Below are 17956 nucleotides of genomic sequence, written 5' to 3'. Positions count from 1 at the left end.
CTGCTAGTGGATCGGGATCACAAGTTGGATCTCAGACTTCTACTTTTCCACGACAGCAACCAGCACCACAGAGTTCTTCTGGTTACCGTCCCCAGACTCAAGGGCAGGTATTTGCTTTGTCTCAAGAACATGCTACTGAGGGAAGTGATCGCATGTTGGCAGGTACCTTTCTGTTATGTGGTATTCCTGCACTTGTTTTAATTGATACTGGAGCATCGCATTCCTTTATTTCTAGTCGTTTTGTTAAGAGACATAGATTACCTTATGCATCATTAGATATGGATTTAGTTGTATCTACTCCGCTGGAGCAGGAGATAGTAACTAAGCGTCTAGTGATGGGTTGCCTTCTAGAGTTTGAGGGTAATATGTTATTGGCTAATTTGATGATATTAGCGATGACAGATTTTGATTGTATTTTGGGAATAGATATACTGACTTTGTATCACGCTACTGTGGATTGTTATCAACGTCTGGTACAGTTTCATCCTGCTAAGGGTGATAGCTGGTATTTTTATGGTGAGGGTGCGCGACCTCCGATGCCACTTGTTTTGGCTCTGAAGGCATGCCATGTCTTAGAGTCAGGAGGGGAGGGCTACCTTATCTATGCAGTTGATATGTCCATGAGTAGTACGGGTATTGATCAGTTACCGGTAGTCAGTGAGTTTCCTGATGTATTCCCTGATGAGATTCCTGGTTTTCCTCCGGTGCGAGAGGTTGAATTTGGTATTGATTTAGTACCAAGAACTACGCCTATATCCCGAGCGCCTTATCGTCTAGCACCATCAGAGATGAGGGAATTGAAACAGCAGTTACAGGATCTGCTTGATAAGGGATATATTCGTCCGAGTGTTTCTCCGTGGGGAGCACCTGTTTTGTTCGTCAAGAAGAAAGATGGATCGATGCGATTGTGTATTGATTACAGGCAGTTGAATCGTGTCACCATCAAGAATAAGTATCCTTTGCCGCGGATTGATGATCTATTCGATCAACTACAGGGTACTTCTGTTTACTCCAAGATAGATCTGAGATCTGGATACCACTAGATGCAGGTACGAGACTCAGATATTTCTACGACTGCTTTTAGGACCAGATACGGGCATTATGAATTTCTGGTTATGCCATTTGGTTTGACGAATGCACCGGCAGTCTTTATGAATCTGATGAATCAGGTATTTCGAGAATATCTGGATAGATTTGTCATCGTCTTCATTGATGATATTATTGTCTATTCTCATGACAAGGATGAGCATGCACAACATTTGAGGATTATTTTACAGACGTTACGAGATAAGCAGCTGTATGCGAAATTGAGCAAGTGTGAATTCTGGCTTGATCGGGTAGTGTTTCTCGGTCATGTGATTTCTAATGAAGGGATATCTGTTGATCCTAGTAAGATAGAGGCAGTGCTGAACTGGTCTTGTCCGACGACGGTTGCTGAGATTCGTAGTTTCTTGGGTCTAGCTGGATATTACCGTCGGTTCATCGAGAATTTTGCACAGTTGGCCAGACCTTTGACACAACTTACACGGAAAGATGTTGCCTTCATATGGTCCTCATATTGTGAGGAGTCATTTCACGAGCTGCGTGGACGTCTTACTACTGCACCTGTGCTAGCTCTACCTTCTGGATCAGGAGGTTATGTTGTCTATACTGATGCCTCTGATCAGGGGTTAGGATGTGTTCTGACACAGCATGGACATGTTATTGCCTATGCTTCTCGACAGTTGAAGACGCATGAGAGTAATTATCCAGTACATGATCTCGAGTTAGCCGCCATTGTATTTGCACTCAAGATATGGAGGCATTATCTTTATGGAAAGAAATTTGAGATATTCACGGATCACAAGAGTTTGAAGTATTTATTCACTCAAGCGGAGTTGAATATGCGACAGAGACGCTGGATGGATCTTCTGAAGGATTATTATTGTGAAATCAAATATGATCCAGGTTATGTTAATCTTACTGCTGGTGCCTTGAGTCGGCAGGTGAGACTTTCTGCACTTTAGACTAGTGAAGTATCTCATATGATTCAAGAGTGATGTTCATTGAGTTTTACGCTCAAGCACAAGAAAGGAAGAAATGAGATTCGATTGTATACTATTTTGTCTGAGCCAGCATTGTATTTTCGGATCAGAGATGCTCAGATATCTGATGTTAAGACTCATCATTTGGCACGATTAGCCAATGGAGTTAATACATCTGGATTTAATTTTCAGGCAGATGGTTTATTGTGCTTATCTAATCGAGTGGTTGTACCTAATGTTGCGGAGCTCAGGAACGATATTCTATCTCAAGCTCACAGGAGTCGATTATCAGTTCATCCTGGAAACATGAAAATGTATAAAGACTTGCGAACTAGATTCTGGTGGAAAGGTATGAAGCGGAGTGTGTATCAATTTGTTTCAAGATGTTTGGTTTGTCAACAGGTCAAGGCTGAACACCGATGACCAGGTGGATTATTGCAGAATCTTGAGATTCCCGAATGGAAGTGGGAGCACGTAACTATGGATTTTGTTACCCACTTACCTATGACTTCACGTCAGTGTGATGCTATCTGGGTTGTTGTTGACCGTTTGACGAAATCAGTGCACTTTATTCCTTATAACTGGGAGTATTTTTATGATCGCATGACACGTTTATACATCCAGGAGATAGTGCGATTGCATGGGATTCCAGTGAGCATAGTCAGTGATAGAGACCCGCGATTTACCTCACGTTTTTGGGGTAGTTTTCAGGAGGCGTTGGGTACCACTCTGAGTTTGAGCACTGCATATCATCCGGAGACTGAAGGACAGTCAGAGCGGACGATTCGTACATTGGAGGATATGCTACGTTCTTCTGTCATGGACTTTGGCTTATCTTGGCAGGATCAGTTACCTTTGATCGAATTTGCCTACAATAACATTTATCATCGTAGTATTGATATGGCACCTTTCGAGGCATTGTACGTTCAATGGTATCGTACTCCGTTATTCTGGGATGAAGTCGGGGAACGACAAGTCGAGGGTCCTGAATTGGTGCAGCAGATTGTAGATAAGGAGATTTGATCAAACATAGGATCAAAGTTGCTCAAGATAGACAAGCCAATTATGCTAATATTCGTCGCAGGACACTTCAGTTTGAGACTGGTGAATATATGTTTCTACGAGTATCACCTTTCAGGAAGGTGATGAGATTCGGCTGATGGAACATGCGTTCTCTGATCACACGGATGTGATACCCGGAGCAGCGAAAGTTTAAAAATTTTTATTTTTCGATATGGAACGATTTCATATCGTGGGTATCAAATCCTAACGATTAAAATTGTTACAAGTAAAAATATAAATACACAATTAAATATTTTTACCTATTCAAGCAAAGGCTTGATTATGGACTCCAACAGAATTTAATCTGCTCTTCTTGTAAATCCCGGGAACCGATGACTATCACGATCAACCTCCGGAATTAAGTCCACGAATAGAAAACAAAAACCCTCTGATTGATTGCACTAGAAATCAATCAGATGTTTATCGAAGAGAATAAAAAGATTTGATCTGTTAATTCAGAAAGTGATTTTTCGGAAAAATCACAGACCAAATTTTCTCAAAAGGGAGAAGGGAATTTTCGAAAAATCCCTTAGAAATTTTATGTAGTGTTCGAAAATTGCAAGGAGGAATTAATGAGAATTTCAAACCCTACATATGTATATATATATAATTTCTAGACTAGATTAAGTTATAATTATGTTAGGACTCTAACTCCTTAGGGCCCATAATCCATAACTTAAGCCCAACAAGCCAAGCCCGTTATTATAGAAATTAATATAAAATTCATCATGACTCCGATTGATAAACCGATTTCACCAATGTGCACAGAAACCATTTCTGCACCTTTTAAAGTCAAGATAATTTTTTCTGAATCCGAATTCAGTGATTTCCAAAAATGTCCATCACTATGTCATTTTAGGCAATTTCATTCCCTTTAGTTAAGAAGTCCAACTTCTCTTTCATTAAATTTAACTCTTTAAATTTAACTATCTCAACGGGGTTTAGTAATCCATTACTTGTGTGACCCTCAATGGTTCAGGGATACAGCTAGTCGTGGGCTCACAACTCCTTGTGACTCGGAACAACAATTTCCGACTTACCCATCGAATCATGGTAAGAGCGCCTAGCAACATCGCCCCATGATTCCCTAGGTATCACTGATAGTGCCTGCAAGAACCAGTAGATTTTGGTTAGCGTACAGTACGGTCCCTTCATTCATATATCCCGATCGAATCAACAACCATTGGTGTATCGAGAGTTGTTCGAGATTCGATAACTATGCATTACATCTTGAAGATCAAATAGTGACATCGCATGTGTTACTAGGAAAACCGAGTAACCTAAAACACATCATGTACTCTGGCCAGAGATTCGTCACACTAATATCTCCTCAGATCGCATAAGATATCCACACTCGCAAGTATGTGGTGAATCCTTGACAACAAAGCATCGACTTCTATATATGTCGTAACTGTACCCAATCCCGACACCTGATGACCCCAATAGAGTCGGTAAACGAGTCAAAGTACAGTACTAGCATATAGAGTCTCAATGATGTTTCAAGTAGTAAGGACTAATGATGTACAACCAAAATCGCGGACTTTATCCACTAGATAAGTGATAACCACTTGGAAAGTCCGAATAGGGTAGTTTGATCATTCATCATATGAATATCCATTTGCATGCTTTGAACATCTCCATGTCCATTACCAATGAAACGTGGTACTTTGCATCACAAATGCTAGTCTCAATCTCGAGCGATCATTATCCTTATTAGCGGACAGCTCAATTGACTAGGAACTGTTTAGAATATACAGTGACTATAAGATGTGTTTCATAACAGTGATCTCTTTTTATTCACTATCTCATCTTACTTACACTATAGTATATTCAAGGTCTTTATCAAAACAACAATAGTATATCACAATATTACAATATGAAGAAAGACAAAGAAAATGCCATTAATGAATGTAAATTATATTAAACAAATATTGTTTATACATAGAGTCATAAAAGCCCTTAACCAAAAGTTGGCTAACTGTGCACCCACTCTTTCATCGGCGTGAAAGGCAAGTTGTCTCCTCGTTTCATTGGGCCTTTCCAGATACTGGAAAAGATCGGAGATGTTGCATATCGTTTGGCATTACCGCCAAATCTTTCCAGTATACATAATGTTTTTCATGTGTCGTTACTTCGACATTATATAGCTGATGAATCTCATGTGATTCAGCCTACTGATATTCAGCTAGAGCCAGATCTTTATTTTGTTGAACGACCAATCCGTATCTTAGACAAAAAGGAGAAAGTTCTTCGGAACAAGACTATACCACTTGTGATGGTACAGTGGCAGCGCCGAGGCGTTGAAGAAGCAACTTGGGAAACTGAGAGTCGTATGCAAGCAGAATATCCTGAGTTGTTTGCTTTGTATTTTTGATTACCATGTAGTTGTAATTACAGTTGTTGTAATAAAACGTGGTTTGATATTTCATATTGTTATCTTGATTTGTCTTTAGATGTTATTTCGCGGACAAAATATCTAAAAGTGCGGAGAATGTAGTAACCCAGAACTCATTTTAAGATAATAATATGTTAAACATGATTAAGGGTTAGTAATTAACCAATTCCGGGATTTAATCGGACTTCAGAAGCAAGAAATGAAATTTCATTGTTTGAGCCAGTTCACACGATCCGAAGAGGACTTCGGACGGCCCGAACATGACCACCGGGGGCTCCGAAGGTGAGCTTGTTGACTTCGGAGTTAAGGCTGGTTCGAACGATCCGAACTCAAGTTCGGACGGCCCGAACTTGTTTGTTCCAAGTAGGCATGATTACTCAGCAATGAATTTTAACAAGTGTCGAACTTAGAGCACTTCGGACGAACCAAAGTAGAGATCAGACGATCCAAACTCGACGTGTCTCGCATGCAGACAGTGAGTTGGATCGGACGATCCGAACTCAGGTTCGGAGGGCCCGAACTCGTCCGAAACTTTTCCTATAAATAGGGCTCTTTGGAGTCATAATTTGAATAAGAATTCCCGAGTTTTCTTCTTCAGTTATATAGTATGAGTTATACACTTGAGGGCCCTATCGGTTATAATAGAGGTTCTGGAATAACCAAGGAGTGGTTATAGTTATCCGGGACTTGCGACTCCAAAGGGCTATCTACGGACGAAGGTATGGTCCGAGAATCTATTTAAGTTTTGGGAGTACTTATTAGCTTATTTAAGACTTATAGAATTTATGTAGTGATACGGTGAACTTTTGAATATAGGCTTGGAACCTAGGATCCTACAATACTTGAACTAGCTTAGAGGTACGTACACATTGACTGAGATTTCCAGCGAGTATACATGTTTATATGTTGCATTTATTTGGCATTATTATATGGCATGAGATATGATTTACCGTTTTCTTTATTCATATGTCACGTGCATATACACGTTGAGCCTATACCTTGTTATACCTGACTATAGAGCCGCTCAGCTCTATATTCGATAGTCTGTCACTGAGAGTACCGCGACGGCGAGGGCATTTATGTCTGTCTACTCTGGTGTACTAGACGAGTGTGGTTGCATCCAGAGGTTGATCCGTGCGGTGGCAGCACTCATGTGGCGCCGGTACTGAGCATGAATTTTTAGATGACCCTTTACCAGTCATCATGTTGCATGCATCATATTTATATGTGTACTCATGTTTATGTGCTGGGCATTAGCGCTCACGTCCTAGTTGTTATCTTAGACACCCTATTCCATGGGGCAGGTCGCAGGATGGACGGAGCTGGGGGTTCAAGACAGGATTAGGGAGCAGGCCTTGAGGAGTTAATTATACAGCAGGATTCGATATAGCTGTATAATGTTTACTTTTAAGTATTTCGATATGGTTGTATCACTACTGAAGAATAAGCTTGACATTTTTATACTAAGCTGATATGTAATTTATGGTTATGTTTCCGCACGTTTTACTCTGTTAAGTTATTTTGCTGTATTAAGTTTAATGCATGCTATTAGTTGCAAGTTAGTAGGTGATACCATGTAGGGTCACTACATTAGTATTTTCCCAATAAATAAATCTACAGCTTATCCAGAAAAACTACCTGAATGTTATATTCATCATTCTATTCCCATAGTTGGTGCATTAGTCTTATCGGTCGACAATCACAAAGTCTTAGAATTCAAATGTAAAGTACCCAAAAGTTTCTAGGAACATCTCTATCTCCTATCTCGTAACTGTTCACCCATTCAGCTTACCAAAAATCATCTGTTTACTCTTAACGATCCTATTTAAAATGGAATAACACATTCAACTAACTCACTAACTAGCAATCTTCTCGCTAGAACTAGTTATAACTAGTAGTCGTCATTCCACGGATCACAATAATAACTTAGGATTTTATCTAGTATAAGTGCTAAATCCCCATGGTCTAAACACTTACTATGCAGTTACGAGCCAATTCTCTACACAAGAAATCGAAATGATAGTTGAAACAATAATCCACACAAATCCTCATCATGATAGATAATGGAAGAAACTAAACATACAAGTAATGCTGCTCAATACGAAATGAAATAGTGCAAGCAATACAATCAAACGAGCTGAAAATAAAAATCTAGATAAGTGAAAACAACTCACTCATAATTCAATTCTAGGAATAAATGAATAATAATGGAGGCTCCATGAATAATAAATATGAGCCAACAAGATACAAATCTCGTGATCATTCATCCATGGGTAATGAAATCATGCTCAAACAATTCAAGCACAAATAAGAGCAATCGGTGTGACTTCAGTCGAAAGAATTCCACACAAGTTAATAATCAGGGAAAACAACGGTCTTAAGACAAAATCAGATGTCAACCACATCACAAGTAGGTCACCGAAAAGGAAGACAAAGTGAATCTCACTCACATCAACATGTGGCTCTAGAACCGAAGGAAAATTCAAGAAGTGTGAAATATAAACAAGACTTTATTAAGAAGTTTAACCCATGTCCAAGTAGCAAAATTCAACGCTGAATTAATGTCATACAAATCCATAAATGAACAAAGGATGTGCAAAGAAATTTTGGATACTCAATAGTATTTGTTGCAATAGATACAAGCACAAATAAAGAATAAGGAAATAATTATCGAAATAATAGTTCACATAATTGAAAGGCTCATAGTAACCGACTCACTATTTTCCAAAATCATATTTGCCCAAATAACAAAAGAAAACTCAAACTATTCCTAATAATGTAGAAAAAGTACGTATCCCAAGTCTTCTCACGAGTTCGATTCATAAATTTAACTGACTAAACACACGCCTAGAAAATTCCAAGCAAACTCTACACTTAGTTGCATCCGATTAAAATCCAATATAAGAAAACAACTTACAATAATAGCACACAATTAATATCTCCTAATACGCAAGTTTAATATTTTCCAGCAAACTCCTACAATCTCATCAAAAATTATTAGTACTACCTAATAACTCAAACAACATCCGCGTACTGCCCAAAACTGGAAGGAATATTGGTATGCCAACTCCGTTTAACTTGAAACCACATGATATAAAAATAAGCATTTGAATGGTACACTTTAAACTACTAAAACAAATTTTTAAACGAAAATAAACACTAAACTACACACTTAAACAAATTAAACATCTAGTTTTGAAAATACTTTTAAAAAGGATGACATCAAAAAATTTAAAGTATCAATTCAGGTATGACTAACATATAAAATTCTTTAAAAACTTATAGACTTTGAGGCGAGACTTCTCGAGTTTCTTGCAACCGGCAATAGGCACAACCCAAACCAGAGCCATGCTCTGATACCAACTGAAACGACCCTAACTCTACTTTAAATAATAATTAAATAAAATGCGGATTTTTAGAAATTTTTTTTGGCATGACCTCTCTATACATATTCAAACCCTCCTGTCATAGACAGCAACTAAAAATACGACCAACGGTACAAAAAAAAAAAAACTAGACCGAGAAAGAAACGAGAACCAGAGAAAAAGATCTGACAATTCAACCATCCAAAATAAATAACACTTTGATGTTTACATGCCCAAAGATGATCAATAAATCATTGCGTTTACATTTGTCCATACAACAAAATAAATAGCTATAAAGTGTTTAAAATAAACTTTTGCGGAACACTAGCATAGGTCGGAGGGATGTGCCGTGCCTGCATCGCAGTCCACTTGATAGTCTTTTTCCCGATCTCAATGATAACTTATACCTGCACCAAGTAGATGTAGTGAGCCTAGGGGCCCAACAATAATATGGGAGAAAATAACGAGTACTACATAAATGCATGCACACGCAGATTAAAAATAGCTTGATAATAAAATACTTTGTGCCCTTAATTTGATTAAATGATCTCTAAAGGAAAGAAGTGAACATAAATGAAACATATGCGTGGCTAAGTCGAATATAATCACCGTAATTGAATAAGCAGTACTGAAACATAGTCATAAATATTTGAACTTAGATCCTTGAATTCTGACTCTGTGATTTCGATCATGATCATGGCTGCAGTGCACTACGCCGCAAGGAGGTCAGATATTTCCCAACCCATCTTGCCCATACTTGGTAAAGTAGGCCAAAACGTCTCTCAGCCCCACACATACACGTCAGGTGGTAAGGTAGGTCAGAACGTCTTCCAACCCCACACATACACGTAAATTTCTATAGTCACAATCATCTCACTTCATTCGTAAAAGTAATTTTCCTTTAATTCTTGAATATGGGACTTAACATGTGATAGAACCCAAAAATGCATGCTAAGTTAGATTATTTTGGGTTCCATTGAGCATGTTATTTGTGATTTTTCTGTGTTTCAGTCTAAAATTCGAGTTTTTGAGCTTTATAGTATCTACTCATGCGTTTAAGATCTTTTGTAGGAGAAAGACGGAAAAAGGAGCTCGAAAAGTGCTATGTTAAAAGCTTGAGGCAGAAGATTTCACGCCTAGGCATGACATTCTTACGCCTAGGCGTGAAATGAGTTATTTCAGAAGATGGAAGAAGAGATTTTCACGCCATAGCTTGGCATTTCCTGCGCCATGGCGTAAACCGAGGATTATGATGAAGTGAAAGCAGAGCTTTTCACGCTATGGCGTGAAGTTTCTTGCACCTAGGCGTGAACTGGGAAGAAGTTGAGAATCGAGACAGAACTTTTCGCGCCATGGCGTGACAATTCTTACGCCTAGGCACAGGTCGCTGAGTGAAAAAAGGAAAGTTGCAAAGCAAGGACTCTTGGAGATATATAAGGATCGTTTTTTAGGTTATTGGGGATCTTTTTGTTCACATCTCTTGGCGGATGGAATCACGAACCAGAGAGACGAAGCGAAAGAGAGAAGAACGATCGTGAAGAAACTTTTCTTCTTCTTCCAAAAATTCTTTATTTTTATTTTTGTTTTGAATTCATTTTGTGGATTTTAGTTATGAATTCTATGTGTGGCTAAACCTCTTTTGTTGAGATTTAGGGGATCCGACCCCGGTTGTTGACTCATGAATATTGGTTTTTGACTTCCGATGAATGCTTAATTATGTTATTGATTTGTTTTGCATTAGTGGAGCGTAGCTAACTCTCTCAATATTTTATATTGTGTTTTATTTCGAAAGAAAATTTCATGATAGGAACAAATAGCATGATTCATGGATCTACAATTTACATAGACATATGAAATTGGGTACATGTTGATAGTGATAGTCCAGTAGGTCGAAAGATAAGGGATTCCACGAATCGTGAATGAAATCGTCTATGATAAATAATTGAAGACATTTGATTATTTCATAGCATCGAATTAGTTTAGCATAACATGGAAGAGTATGTTAATGAATTAGGGAATCTTGTCAAAAATATGAATTAGTTGTTGGAAGTATTTTTCAGAGTCGATTAGTGGAAGGTGAACCGACAATCTCAAAAAATTTCTCCACCATTTGAATTTAATTTGTTAAAATTGTTTCAATTCCTGATTTTTTTTATTCTTGCATTTATTTATTTTCTTGGCATTAAGTAGTTAACAAAAACAAATCTCACATTTCGTAAAAGTGAAGTAAGGATTAGTATTTAGGTAGAAATTGTGCAACTAGTCCCTGTGGACGATACTCATATTCAAAGATTATATTATAATTTGCATCGTGTACTTGCCATTATTTCGAGCATGTGAGATACATTTATTTTCTGAAATTCATAGTGCAAGAAAAGCTCGATCAAGTTTTTGGCGCCGTTGCCGGGGACTTTTTGATTTACAATTTTCTTCTTAGATATCTTCTTTAATATCACATCATATTCTCACGAATCATTCATCTTACCTTTGCAGGATTTTCTAGTGGTGCATGCTACCATCCTCGCGCTCGGAACTCATACCCTTTGATCCAGAAATTGAGAGAACCTTTCGCAGGAGGCGAAGACAACAGCGAGCTGAGATGGCAGAGAATGAACCACCACGCATCAATAACGGTGATGGCGATGCTAATAATCCACCTGTGTATTGATCCATGATGGATTGTGGCTGATAGTTGTGTTTTTGTTGCATTTATTAGTGTTATTTTTGTTGTTGTTTTGCATTAGTTGCATGTTTTATTTTAGCATTTTGTTCGTTTTGCATTTTCAGTGTTTGCATGATGGGATTCTTGTTTTTATGGTTAGGTCGCTTATTTTGCGGACTAAGAAGGAACCTCGGAGGAACGGAAGTTTGAAGCAAAGGAAAGGCCGGGAATTTTCTGGAAACCATCTCTCGCTCGATCTGCAGAAGTATGCGGATCGAGCGAGCACCTACATTATGAAGACAGTGGAGGCTGAATTATCTCTCGCTCGATCCGCAGAATGTTGCAGATCGAGCGAGACTCGTTTTCCGCAAGACAGTAGCAGTGCAATTTTCTCTCGCTCGATCCGCAGAATGTTGCAGATCGAGCGAGAACCTTGATTTCGGAAAAAAATTATATTTTTGGAAACTTTGTTAATTTAGTTCCTAGTCTTTATTAGACTATTATTCCGTTATTATTAGATTTTTATCAGACTTGTGGAGATAGATTGGAGGCTAGGTTTTATTTTTCTCTTCTGAATTCGAGTTTTCTTAATTTTTCTTTGATTTTTATGAATTTTGCTATGAATCGTTGTAGCTAAACTCTTTTACTTGGTTGAGGGAGACGAAACCTTATTATATTTCATTCATGAGATTTGATTTGTAGTGTTCAATCTTTATTAAGTATCAATTTTTGATCTGTTTTATTTTAAGTTTGTATGCGAGATTTTAGGATTGGTCATCTTAGGATTTTGTATTGCAAGCAATAGCTAAATTAGAATTCAAATCCGTAATAGTTTGAAACCTCTAATTTGCGAAGCAACTACGTGTAATAATTTTTGCTGTTGAGTTTATTATTTCGTAGGGTCAATTATTGGATAGGCTAAATAAAATCGCTGGTATTGTGTTATCTAGTTTCGTCAGTTTTACTAGTTTAAATGCTACCGTGGATTTAAATCTAGATTGCTGTTATCGGGTTGGTTCATTGGTAATGGTTAATTAAGAATGCTGTTTTCTAATTAACTAAAATTACGGTGAAACAGGAATTGAATTTTCAATGACGAATATTTAATAAGATTGATTATTTTTAGAGAATCAATGATTGAATGAATGAATAACAATGGTGTAGTCGACCGATACCAAGTCTCGTCTCCTATTGAATTTCTGCAGTCTTTTATTTAACCTTACATGCTAGTGATTTTTAATTGCTTAAAGTTTTTAGTAGTTAATCCAAATTTGAAAACCCCTATTTTATTTATTTAGAACACATTAAATTTGCCTTTCCTCGTGGGCACGATCTCTACTCACACTACTACATTTTTAGTGATTATCTGCTTGAGTTGGGTAATTTTGGCGTGACACGATAAGCGCTTCCAAATTTTGGCGCCGTTGCCGGGGAACGGTGCTAATTTATTATGTTCTTTTTCTTTTTGTTTTTATTTGTTTAAACTTACTCTCTCGTCTTTTCTTTGTTTCTAGTTTCTCTTGTTCATGCTTTCAGGTGATCTTGCTGAAGAAGGCTTATTCTACGATCCGGAGATCGAAAGAACTCTGCATAGGCGAAGGCGAGAACTCCGTAGGCATCAACAAGAAGCCGCTGCTCGAGCTGCTTTTCCTGAGAACGAAGAGATGGCTGCGAATGCGAACCAGAGTCTTAGACAATTGGGCACTCCTGATGCCAATCAACAACCCTTATGCATTACTTTCCCTACTTTGGAAAATAATGCTAATTTTGAACTCAAATCTGGTTTAATTCACTTACTACCTGCTTTTCATGGTCTTGCAGGTGAGGATCCCAATAAACACTTGATGGAGTTTCACGTGGTCTGCACGAGTATGAAACCCCATGGAGTAACAGAGGAACAGATTCAGCTGAGAGCCTTTCCTTTCTCTTTGAAGAGTGCTGCTAAGGATTGGTTATACTACTTACCCTCTGGCTCTATCACTACTTGGACAGAGATGAAAAGAACCTTCCTGGAAAAATGCTTTCCAGCCTCTAGAGCTGCAAATATCCGGAAGGAAATCTATGGGATCAAACAATATTCAGGAGAATCACTGCATGAATATTGGGAGCGGTTCAAGAAGCTTTGTGCTAGCTGTCCGCAACACCAGATAAGTGAGAACCAATTAATTCAATTATGCTATGAAGGTTTGTTGCCTCATGACAGGAGCATGCTGGATGCGGCTAGTGGAGGAGTGTTCATGGACAAAACACCGGTGCAAGCGAGGAACTTACTTGAGAATATGTCTGCCAATTCTCAACAATTTGGCACCATCAGGAACGAGCATCCACCAAGGAAAAACAACGAGGTAAATGTCTCTTCCCTTGAACAGCAATTAATTGAATTAACCACTCTTTTGCGTCAGATGGCTGTAGGGAATGGACAAACTGCGAAAACGTGTGGTATTTGCGCTGCAATAGGACACGCCACTGATATGTGTCCTACACTTCAAGAGGATTCAGTTGAACAGGTAAACGCTACTGGAGGATTTCCTGGACAACCACAGAGGAAGTATGATCCGTATTCCAACACATTCAATCCTGGTTGGAAGGATCATCCAAATCTAAGATATGGGAATTCTCAAGCAAGTCAACCGGGGCCTCAAGCACCACCACATAATCAAACTTATAGGCCGTCGTATCCTCAACAGCAACAGCAGAGACCTCAGATACCAACTCCAGGTGAGTTTCTCGAAAATATAGTTAAGGATCTTGCAACTAAAACTGCATCTTTTCAACAGGATACCATGGTAAGTATTCAAAACTTGAGTACCCAGATGGGACAACTAGCCACTGCCATCAACAAGTTAGAAGCACAGCACTCAAACGCTCTGCCATCTCAAACTGTGGTGAACCCAAGGGAGAACGCAAGTGCAATAACTTTAAGGAATGGGAAGGAGTTGAAAATGAAGAAGAAAGAAGTTGAGATTGAGCACAAAGAGAAGCTGAAAGAAGAATAAGAGAAAAAGGTAAGTGAGAAAAAATCATCCAAGGATGATTCGCCAAGAGGTAAATTTCCCCCTTTATCTGAATATAAGCCTGTTGCCCTTTTTCCCTTAGCACTTAAGGATTCTAGAAAAGGTGAGGGGATTAAAGAACTATATGAAACTTTTCGTAGATGTGAGGTTAATATTCCATTGCTAGATGCCATTAAGCAGGTACCTCGATACGCGAAGTTTTTGAAGAAATTGTGCACAGCAAAGAGGAAGCAGACATTGAAGGGATGTCAGAAAGTGGAACTTGGTGAGAACGTATCTGCTGTGATCCAACGGAAACTACCTGCAAAATGTAAGGATCCAGGTATGTTTTCTATCCCATGCACCATAGGGAATGTTCAACTTGAGAAGGCCATGCTAGATCTAGGAGCATCAATTAATGTTATGCCGTATTCTATATATGCATCCTTGAAACTTGGCCCACTAAACAAAACTGGGATTGTTATTCAGTTAGCTGACAGGTCGAATGCATATCCTAGGGGAGTCGTTGAAGATGTGTTGGTGCAAGTTAATGAATTAGTGTTCCCCGCAGATTTTTATGTGCTAGATATGGAAAACGATGATCATAATAGTCCTATTTTGTTAGGGAGACCGTTTTTGAAAACTTCCATGACGAAAATTGATGTTCACAGTGGCACACTTACTATGGAATTCGATGGCGAGGTTGTAAAATTTAATATTTATGATGCCATGAAATTTCCTGATAGCGATGATTGTGTGTTTTCTGTTGATATTGTGGATTTCTTGGAACAAGAGTATTATGAGCATGCAGGGAAAGACGATCTAGAGGTGGCTATTACAGCACCCATTATGCAGACGGAAGAGGGTATTCGATACAATCAGGAAGTGGAAGAGATTGAGAAACTTCTGAATAGTTTACCTGAGCTACCTCAGTCAGGTAATGTCTCTTACTTAGCTTTGCCAGTTTCTAATACTAGGCGTCTTCCATCTGTTTTGCAGGCACTCGAGGTCGAATTGAAGACACTTCCAAACCATCTAAAGTATGTTTTCCTTGGTAAAGGGGAAACACTACCTGTTATCATCTCTAACAGTTTGGAAGTCGATCAAGATGAGCAATTAATCAAGGTGTTGCAAGAGCACAAGACTGCTATTGGGTGGACCATAGCAGACATTAAAGGAATTAGCCCCTCCACATACATGCATCGAATTTTGATGGAGGAAGGAGCGAATCCCTCACGCCAGCCGCAGCGCAAACTGAATCCACCGATGATGGAAGTGGTAAAGGCGGAAATTCTGAAGTTACTTGAAGTTGGGGTGATCTACCCAATTTCTGACAGTCAGTGGGTCAGTCCGGTACAAGTGGTACCCAAGAAAACCGGAATCACTGTTGTGAAGAATAAGGATGACGAGATGGTTCCCACCCGCATTCAAAATGGGTGAAGGGTTTGTATTGACTATAGAAAGCTGAATGCCGAAACTCGAAAGGACCACTTTCCTTTACCCTTTATTGATCAAATGATTGAAAGGTTAGCGTGTCATCCTTACTATTGTTTTCTTGATGGATATTCTGGTTATTTTCAGATTGCTATCGCGCCAGAAGATCAGGAGAAGACGACGTTCACATGCCCGTTTGGCACTTTTGCTTATCGACAGATGCCTTTTTAACTTTGCAATGCACCGGCCACTTTCCAATGGTGTATGGTTAGTATCTTTTCATATTTTATTGAGCATATCTTAGAAGTTTTTATGGATGACTTCACTGTCTATGGTGATTCCTTTGAAAAATGTCTATCTAACTGTTGCGTAATTTTGTGCCCGCAAGTGCATGGTGTCAAGTTTTAATATAGAAAATGAGTCCAAGTCGATCCCACAGAGAATGAATAAAATGATATTATATTAAATATTTGCAACTAATAAAATCTTAATCCTATGTAGAGCTACGAGAATGATTTGATTTTTATAAAACTAAAATTTGCAAGAAACAAAACTAAATAACCACGAGTTCACGAGAGAAAAATTCAATAAGCGAAAAATTCTAGAGGTTCGACTTCACTTGACCATCCACCAGTTTAATTCATAGAGAAATCTATATCATAAATTCTTCTAGTTTACTAACCAAGAATCTCTATTATTTTCTACTACCTCTCTCGAGTGTCAAGAAGAAATTCGTATTCAATAGCAAACTCAATATCTCTATCTAAGTTCAACTATTAAATCCGGTAAATAGCACAATAATTCTTACAAAGGCTTCATTGGAGTTATAGACCTCTCGAACTCTATAAACACCAATGATGTATTTTCCTACGGTCCTATTCAAAATCGTCTCTCTCGAGTGCTAGATTTCAAATAAATTTAACAATTCAAGTAATGATCAGTTAATTGAACGCAATCAATTCAGGAAAACACAAATAAACCGAAAGAATAATTCTAATATATCAATCAAAATATCAAAAACATGGTTTCAAGTCAAGCTACGTCGTTCTTCTAGACAAAGGAATTAGTTCATAATGTAAATAAAAATCAAACAAAGCATGTTCTTGAACATCATTCAAAAACTAGGAAAAATAGAGTTCAAAGAGAAACTAGAACGAATTAGAATGAAGCTTCTCCTTCGCCGGATGCCGCCGTCTTCCGTCTTCGTACCGAATTCTCGAGCTCTTGTGCACTTCAAAACTCTCAATAGCCGTATCTATGCTCTGAAAAACTCTCTAAACCCTCGTCTCTCTCAGAATAAGTCCTAAAATTCCTTTTAAAACTCGATTAAAAACTTTCCAAAATTCTGGACACTGCGCAGCGCTGGAGTGCTAATAATTAGGCGCTGGGGCGCTCAAGTTTCGTATTTTATTTTTCAATGACGGACGTCTAGCGCTGGAGCGCTCAAAACACGACGCTGGGGTGCTCTGGACATGAATTTACGGGCGCTGGAGAGCTGGAAAACTAGAACTGGGGCGCTACTTGTTCTTCCATTTCACCATCTGCGCAGCATTTTTGTAAAAAATAATAATTAAGTTCTAGCCGTCGGATCGATCTGAAATTTTGACAGCAACTTTAAAACATCCTAAACTTCAATTTGAACGGTGTAGATTGGATTTGTCTGTAACATTCCCAGTAATTTTCTGAAGTTTGCTGTCCCGTAATTCGGCTTTCCGCTTCTTCTTGCTACTTTTCTTCAAATCCTTGCAACTCACAAAAACAACAACAAATACGCAAAATATTCACTCGATACATCACAAAATCCAATTCAAATCATATATAAATTAAGTGCATAAAATGCACTTATCAAATCCCCCCAAACTTAGACTTTTGCTAGTCCCGAGCAAAACAGTAATGAGCAATATAGTCGACCTCTGAATTTTTACATTTCAAGATTCAATACACATGCCCGCTAATTTTCTCAAGAGTTCTCGTGTGTGTGTGATTTCGCCAATCTCATCTACCCACCCAACTTTCGATAA

At 38.4% G+C, this 17956-nt stretch overlaps 1 protein-coding gene and 1 pseudogene across 1 annotated transcript in view; both read left to right on the top strand.

Annotated features, from left to right (window-relative positions):
• LOC140873097 (uncharacterized) overlaps positions 1-10030 on the top strand; it is a 27300-nt gene extending 17270 nt beyond the window's left edge. The window contains exon 4 of the mRNA XM_073276080.1: positions 9918-10030. The gene's annotated coding sequence lies outside the window, so the exon portion shown is untranslated. The remainder of the gene's footprint in view (positions 1-9917) is intronic.
• Positions 9543-17956, top strand: part of LOC140873084 (uncharacterized) — a 27786-nt pseudogene continuing 19372 nt past the window's right edge.

This window comes from Henckelia pumila, unplaced genomic scaffold, assembly GCF_033568475.1.
Source record: "Henckelia pumila isolate YLH828 unplaced genomic scaffold, ASM3356847v2 CTG_525:::fragment_3, whole genome shotgun sequence".
Lineage (NCBI taxonomy): Eukaryota > Viridiplantae > Streptophyta > Magnoliopsida > Lamiales > Gesneriaceae > Henckelia > Henckelia pumila.
Note: the sequence above shows the minus strand (reverse complement) of the source record. Positions and strands in the feature narration are given on the sequence as shown.